Here is an 8,230-nt window from a genome sequence, read left to right as displayed (position 1 = left end):
CATGTGATCCACATATGGAGAGACCGGAAGGAACATTATTTCTTTATGCGCTCTGGTTCATCATGGATGGCCAACCGACATTGTATAGAAAGACTTGTAATATCTTCAATCTACTTGCTCTTCTGCTCTCCTTTAAGATGATCCTCTTCTCTTGCGGTCGACTAGTCAGATCGAGTTATTCTCCCTTAGTATATTTTGAATCTGTCAGGTTAGGTCGACTTGTTCTTCTGTACTATATGTTGAAGTTGTCATCTGCGAAGTATCATCACTTCTGGAGCTCTCATATTTTGGGTAGTAGGCCACATTATATTAATGCACACACGAAATTACAGCATGCATGGAACCTCTTAGAAGAATTGCAGAGATAGCACAAAGGGGTTTACAGGGAGGAAGTATTGGATTAGAATCACTTCTGCATTACAAAGATAATCTTACTTGTTTTTATGTTTTCATGCATGTCAGGTATTGAACATTATCGAAATGAATATGAGAATGGGCGCACGAGAATATTGCGGAACAATCCACTGGCTAACAAACTTGGCATGGTGGAGGATGGCCTATCTTATTCACCCATCAAGGTGCATGCTCTAACTTGGCAAGGTTGTATTGGTCGCACATATTTTGCATTTGACCTCTTGCATTACTTCTACTTTGTTACACCATCTGCTTAGTTTAAGCATCATCTATGAGTATATGCCATACCTATCCATTTTTATGTACCTATTCCATGTGTCGTCATACTATGTTTTTCCAGTCAAATGTTCTCGGTTTTTCAGGTCTACTAAAAGCGGGTCATGAGGCTTGTCAGGTCTGCCATTGTTCTCGGTTTTTCTTGGCCGAGGTGTTTGGCGAGCCATTCGTCTCAGACGCTGTGTTTGAAAGCTGCTAAGGCCTCAGCATCCGGACAGTCGACGATTTGGTTCTTCTTGGTGAGAAACCTCTTCCAAAGCTTTCGAGCTAACTCTCCGGGCTGTTGAATTATCTGACTTAAATCGTCTGCATCCGGAGGTCGGACATAGGTCCCTTGAAAATTAGCCCGGAAAGCGTCCTCCAGCTCCTCCCAACTTCCAATTGAGTTTTCGGGGAGGCTTTTCAGCCAGTGCCGAGCTGGTCCTTTAGGCTTGAGGGGCAAGTACTTAATGGCACGAAGGTTGTCTCCGCGAGCCATATGGATATTGAGGATAAAGTCCTCAATCCAGACCCCAGGGTCTGTGGTCCCATCGTACGCCTCTATGTTCACTAGTTTGAATCCTTCTGGGAATTCATGGTCCAGCACCTCATCGGTGAAACATAGGGGGTGTGCAGCACCCCTGTATTTGGATGTATCATGGCGTTCGGACGGTTGTAGTATTCGGTTTTGATTTTGTGCCGGAGCACGCTTCCTAGATCCATAGATGGATCTAGTCATACTGGATTTTTGGCGCAAGTCCTCACATAGATCATGTGTTGACTTATGTGCGACTTTGTTTGCTGCTCTATCGCGGTCACAAGGTGGTTGATCCGGCCGGCTGGCCGTTTTATTTTTCGGCTGTATGGGCTCTAAGGCCTCCACCATACTTTTCTTCGTTGTCGAGCACTTGTTCCACCTGCTGTTGAGCATATTTTGTTTGGCCTTAAGCCTTTGCTTCTGCTTCTTTAGACTTCGCGTTGTGGCAATAAGCCTTCTGCGGAGGTTCTCTTGCTCCAAGTGTGTTTCCGGGATGATGTGTGCATCTTCGTCCGGACTGTTTTCCTCCCCAGAGGGGGTTTGATGAGGTTTATCCTCGGCGTCGCTGTGTTCGGACGTCGGATCTGTACTATGTTCGCCGTTTGCCGCTTCATCATGCTTTGCTACCGGAGCAATGTGGTCGTTGCTTCCTCTGGAGTCGACTGGAGTGTTATTTTCTCTTGCGCTGTTATCGCTGTTTTTGCCGAGGCGGGATTTGGAGCGGCACCTACGCCGATGCTTTGTTTGCTTCTTGGAGGGGTCATCCTCCGATGTATCCTCACGTTCCTCGTCATCGTTTTCTTTGGGTGTATCCACCATGTATATGTCATGTGATGAGGTGGCAGTCCAGCGCCCTGTGGGCGGTGGTTCCTGTTCGTCTCCTGCATCGTCGTCCATACCGTCGATGTCTTTGGAGTTGAAGTCGAGCATGTCGGTTAAATCGTTGACAGTGGCTACTAAGTGGGTGGTGGGTGGGCAGCGAATTTCTTCGTCGTCCGCATCCCATTCTAGCCGGACATAGTTCGGCCAAGGTTCTCCTGACAAGGAGAGAGACCTTAATGAATTTACCACATCGCCGAAAGGCAAGTGCTGAAAGATATCCGCGGAGGCAAACTCCAAGATCAGCGCCCAGTCGGATTCGATAGGCACGGATGCAGGCGGCTCGGAGTTCGTGGCCGGAGAAAAATCCAGTGGTTTGGCGACACGGCACTCGTAAGGGGTGAAGTCAGTATCCGGCTCCATCACCACTGAGAGTGCGGCCTCCATGGCGGGGTCTATCCCTCCATCCTCGGATGGCGCAATTTGCTCCGGATTGAAGGCCGGAGTAGTTGCAGATGCGATCTCCCGAACACTGTCCGGCGACAGAGTTACATCGTGCTTGTCGTGATTGTGCGGCGCACCTGAGATGGGCTCGAATCCGTCGGAGATCAACTCTCTGCGGATGTCGACAGTGTAGTTTAAGTTTCCGAACCTGACCTGATGGCCAGGGGCATAGCTCTCGATCTGCTCCAGATGGCCAAGCGAATTGGGCCGCAGTGCGAAGCGGCCGAATACGAAGATCTGTCCGGGGAGGAAAACCTCACCCTGGACCGCATCGTTACCGATGATCGAAGGGGCCTTCGAGCCTTATGGTGACAACACAGTGGAACTCTCAATTAAAGCACCAATGTCGGTGTCAAAACTGGAGGATCTCGGGTAGGGGGTCCCGAACTGTGCGTCTAAGGCGGATGGTAACATGAGGCAGGGGACACGATGTTTACCCGGGTCCGGGCCCTCTTGATGGAGGTAATACCCTACGTCCTGCTTGATTGTTCTTGATGATATGAGTATTACAAGAGTTGATCTACCACGAGATCGTAGAGGCTGAACCCTAGAAGCTAGCCTATGGTATGATTGTTGTTGTCCTACGGACTAAACCCTCCAGTTTATATAGACACCGGAGGGGGCTAGGGTTACACAGAGTCGGTTACAAGGGAGGAGATCTACATATCCGTATTGCCAAGCTTGCCTTCCACGCCAAGGAAAGTCCCATCCGGACACGCGACGAAGTCTTCAATCTTGTATCTTCATAGTCCAACAGTCTGGCTGTCCGGAGACCCCCTAATCCAGGACTCCCTCAGGTACTGTCTTCCCAGTTGAACCCATCTTTGCCAAATCATCAGTTGCTTTGTTCTTGAGGTGTGACACGTGATGGAGTTCCAACCCTTCAAAGTGTTTCTCCAGCTTTATGACGGTGTTGTAGTAGCCAGTCATCGTCGGACTATGGATATCTGACTCCTTCATGACTTGGTTGACCACTAGGTCCGAGTCGCCATAGACAATCAGTTGGCTAATTCATAGAGAAATTTCCATTCGCAACCCATACAAGAGAGCTTTGTATTCATCTTTGTTGTTGGAGGAGTCAAAGTGAATCTGAAGCACATAACTAAGTCGGTCGCCTTTAGGAGATACCAAGACCACTCCAGCCCCAGAGCCGTGGAGCATCTTGGAGTCATCAAAGAACATCGCCCAGTGATCGGGGACACTCGAGATGGGTTGCTCTTGCTCGATCCACTCAGCAAGGAAATCTACCAGGGCTTGCGACTTGATGGCTTTCTTGGCTTCGAACTGTATCTCCAGAGGAAGGAGCTCTATGGCCCACTTTGCCACTCGGCCTATGGCATATCTGTTGTTCATGATCTCAGACAAAGGGGTGGTGTCACTTACCACCGTGACCGAGGGTTCTTGAAAGCAATGCGCCACCTTCTTTGTAGTTAGATAGATTCCATATAGTAGATTCTGATAATACAGATATCTTTGCTTGGAAAGGATTAGGACTTCAGAGATGTAGTAGACTAGTCTTTGGAGCTTGAAGGTTTTGCCTTGTTCTTCCCATTCCACAATGAGAGTCGTGCTAACAACTCGGCCCGTGGTCGTGATGTATAGGAGAAAAGGCTCTTTGCTCCTCGGAGCAGCTAGCACTGGCTGGGTGGAAAGCAGGGCTTTAAGTTCCACGAATGCACCCTGTGCTTCGCGAGTCCACTCGAACCTGTCATACTTCTTCATCAATCCGTAAAGCGACATAGCTTTTTCACCAAGCCTTGAGATGAATCTACTCAGGGCTGCTAGACAACCTCTGAGGCGTTGTACGTCGTGGAGATGCTTTGGTTGCTTCATTGGGACAATAGCCCCAATCTTCTCAAGACTTTCATCGATTCCATGTTTGGAAATGAGGAGACCGAGTAATTTGCGTGTGGGTACACCGAATGTATATTTAGTCGGATTGAGGTTGATGCCAAAAGTGCGTAAGTTCATGAAGGTCTCGACGAGGTCATTTAGGAGGTCGAAATCTTTCCTGGATTTGAACACCATGTCATCCATATAGGCCTCGACGTTCTGACTAATCTTCTTCATCATGCACTTCTGAATCATATGCTAAAACACGGCTCTAGAAGTTTTCAACCCGAATGGCATAGTGATATAAAAACACTCGAATGGGGTGATGAACTCTGTTTTTATTTCATCAGGACCATACATTTGGATCTGGTGGTACCCAGAGTATGCATCCAGAAAAGATAACCGCTCACACCCGACAATAGAATCTACTATCTGATCTATGCGAGGGAGAGGGAAATGATCCTTCGGGTAGGCCTGATTGATGTGTTTAAAATCAATACACATCCGAAGGGAGTTATCTTTTTAGGCATCATGACAACGTTGGCGAGCCACTTAGAGTGGTACATCTCTCGGATGAATTCAGCGGCCAAAAGTCGCGTTATCTCCTTGCTAATTTCCTTGCGCTTCTTAGTGGAAGATTGTCGATTGCGCTCTTTGACCGGCTTCATCTTTGAGTCGACACAAAGTTTGTGCTTGGTCAGTTCCCTGGGAACACTCGGCATGTTAGTAGGCTTCCATGCGAAGACGTCTCAATTCTCACGGAGGAACTAGATGAGCTCACTTTCCTATTTGCTGTCAAGGGTGGTGGAGATGTTGGTCGGGCGGCATTCGAGTCCTAGGGATGAATTTGCACTGGCTTCGTCTACCCTGCTGACTAGAAAGTGGATTCAATAGTCGGCTTCTTGGACTTCAGTAGCTCACTCAAGTCCACCGCCTTCTTGTACTCATCTAACTCGGCCATCGCTATTTGTTCGTTAGTGATTTGGGAGCCCTTCTAAAGACATTCTTTGGCCAGCTTCTGATTGCTTGTGATGGTGATCACGTGTTTCAGCCCTGGCATCTTAAGCTGAAGATACACATAACATGGATTGGTCATGAAATGTGCGTAGGCGGGCCTACCTAGGATGGCGTGGTAAGCACTCCAAAAGTCTACCACTTCGAAAGTCAGCCATTCCTTTCGGAAATTCTTCTCCTTGCCGACTACAACATTGAGGGCAATCTGTCCGAGTGAGTTGGCCTTCTTCCCGGGGATTACCCCGTGGAACTGTATATTGCTCTTGCTGAGTCGGGACATCGGAATGCCCATTGCCTCCAAGGTGTCGGTGTAAATAATGTTGATCCCTGATACTTCTCCATCATATCTACTTTCCCAAACTTTTTTGCCCTTGTGTTGGACTCTAATTTGCATGATTTGAATGGAACTAACCCAGACTGATGATGTTTTCAGCAGAATTGCCATGGTGTTATTATTGTGCAGAAATAAAAGTTTTCGGATTGACCTGGAAATTTATGGAGAATATTTTTGGAATATATAAAAAATATTGGAGCAAGAATCAACTAGAGGGGGGCACCCAGAGGCCACAAGCCCTAGGGGAGCGCCTACCAGGCTTGTGGGCCCCCTGGACCACCTCCGACCCTAATTCCAACTCAATAAGTACCTATTTGCGGAGAAAAAAGTCAGAGAGAAGAATTCATCGCGTTCTATGATACGGAGCCACCTCCGTTTCTTGTTCTTCATCGGGGGGGCTGATCTGGAGTCCGTTCGGGGCTCCGGAGAGGGGTATTCGTCGCCATCATCATCACTAACCTTCCTCTATCACCAATTTCATGATGCTCACTGCCGGAGTGAGTAATTCCATTGCAGGCTTGCTGGACAGTGATGGGTTGGATGAGATTTATCGTGTAATCGAGTTAGTTTTGTTAGGGTTTGATCCCTAGTATCCACTATGTTGTGAGATTCATGTTGTTACGACTTTGCTATGCTTAATGCTTGTCACTAGGGCCCGAGTGCCATGATTTCAGATCTGAACCTATTATGTTTTCATGAATTTATTTTTGTTATTGATCCTATATTGTAAGTTGTAGACACCAATTATGAATTATGATCCGCATACCCCAAGGTAACAACAATTGGGATTATTTCCGGCGATTATCGTAGTTTGAGGAGTTCATGTATTCACTAAGTGCTAATGCTTTGTTCTGGTTCTCTATTAAAAGGAGGCATTAATATCCCTTAGTTTCCATTAGGACCCTGCTCCCATGGGAGGGTAGGACAAAAGATGTCATGCAAATTCTTTTCCATAAGCACGTATGACTATATACGGAATACATGCCTACATTATATTGATGAATTGGAGCTAGTTCTGTGTTACCCTAGGTTATTACTGCTACATGATGAATATCATCCAACACAATTATTACTGTCGATCCAGTTGCCTACGAGATTTTCACATATTGATCTTTGCTAAGTTACTTTTGTTGCTACTGCTGTTACAATCACTACAAACTACTACTGTTACTTTTACCACTGTTACCATTACTTCCATACTACTTTTCTACTAAATAATTTGCTGTAGATATTAAGTCTTTCAGGTGTGGTCGAATTGACAACTCAACTACTAATACTAGTGAATATTCTTTGGATCCCCTTGTGTCGAATCAATAAATTTGGGTTGAATACTCTACCCTCGAAAACTATTGCAATCCCCTATACTTGTGGGTTATCAAGACCTTTTTCTGGCGCCGTTGCCGGGGAGCATAGTTCTATTCTATGAGTCACTTGGGATTTATATCTGTTCATCACTATGAAGAATTTGAATGATACCAAAACCAAGATTTTTTTCCTCTAGAATGAGGGGAGGTAAGGAACTGCCATCTAGCTCTGCACTCGATTCACCTTCTGTTTTGAGTAAGCTTGCGACACCTACACCTGCTATTAATTCTGACATGTCGCAAGTAATTCACTACAAAAAAGACACATCCGTGACATTTTGGGCCGAACGAATTTTTTTCTGTCATACATATGACACTTCTATGACGATAATTGTGACAAAACCAGGTATCATCATAGACGTGGTGGGCTCCTACTTCTATGACAAAAAATCATGACAAAAAATGGGCTTTTCATCCTGGGCAGGCCGGAGACGCAGCTGCATGACATTCTTTGGGCCGTCCATGACAGAAAAAACCGTGGTAAAAGCGAGGGCAAGGAAAATTTCGGGGAGTTCCCGATTACGGTGGGAGGTCGGGGGCCGAGCGATGCGTGTTTCTCTCGTACACATACGCGCGTGTGTGCGAGGCGTTGGCTCTAACTGAACTCGAGCGAGGCGTCGGGCTCTAACTGAACCCGAGCGATTGCACTGCAGGCTACGCGTTACTAAACCCGAGCGATCGATCGATGACTGTTAACTGAACTCGATCGAGTGATTCCTTCACTCCTGCTGCTAACTGAAGCTGATTGATTGGATGAACAGTGAGCGTTGCGGGGGGGGGGGTGGATGAACAGTGAGTGGTGGCGTTGCCTCTGGATGGACAGGACCCCGTGGTGTGGTGGAGGGCTGGATGAACAGTAGATGATGGAGGGGTGCCCGTGGAGGGGTGGTTGAACAGGACCCCGTGGTGTGGAGGGCTGGATAAACAGTAGACGGTGGAGGGGTGGTTGAACAGTAGCCAGTGGAGTAGCGCGCGGTGGAGGCTGGATAAACAGGAGCCCGTGGAGGATGGAGGAGGTCGACGGTAGCCCATGGAGGCTGGAGGTGGTCGACGGTGGAGATGAACAGTATCTCGTGGAGTCCCGTTTTGCGGTACGCCACACCCCTCCCGATGAACATGACCCCCGTTTCGACCGTAGGAGGTCCGTTTCGTCCG

The sequence above is a fragment of the Triticum urartu genome, chromosome 2 (assembly GCF_003073215.2).
Source record: "Triticum urartu cultivar G1812 chromosome 2, Tu2.1, whole genome shotgun sequence".
NCBI classification, from domain to species: Eukaryota; Viridiplantae; Streptophyta; class Magnoliopsida; order Poales; family Poaceae; genus Triticum; species Triticum urartu.
The sequence above is the reverse complement of the archived record's forward strand: the minus strand, read 5'-3'. Positions refer to the sequence as shown.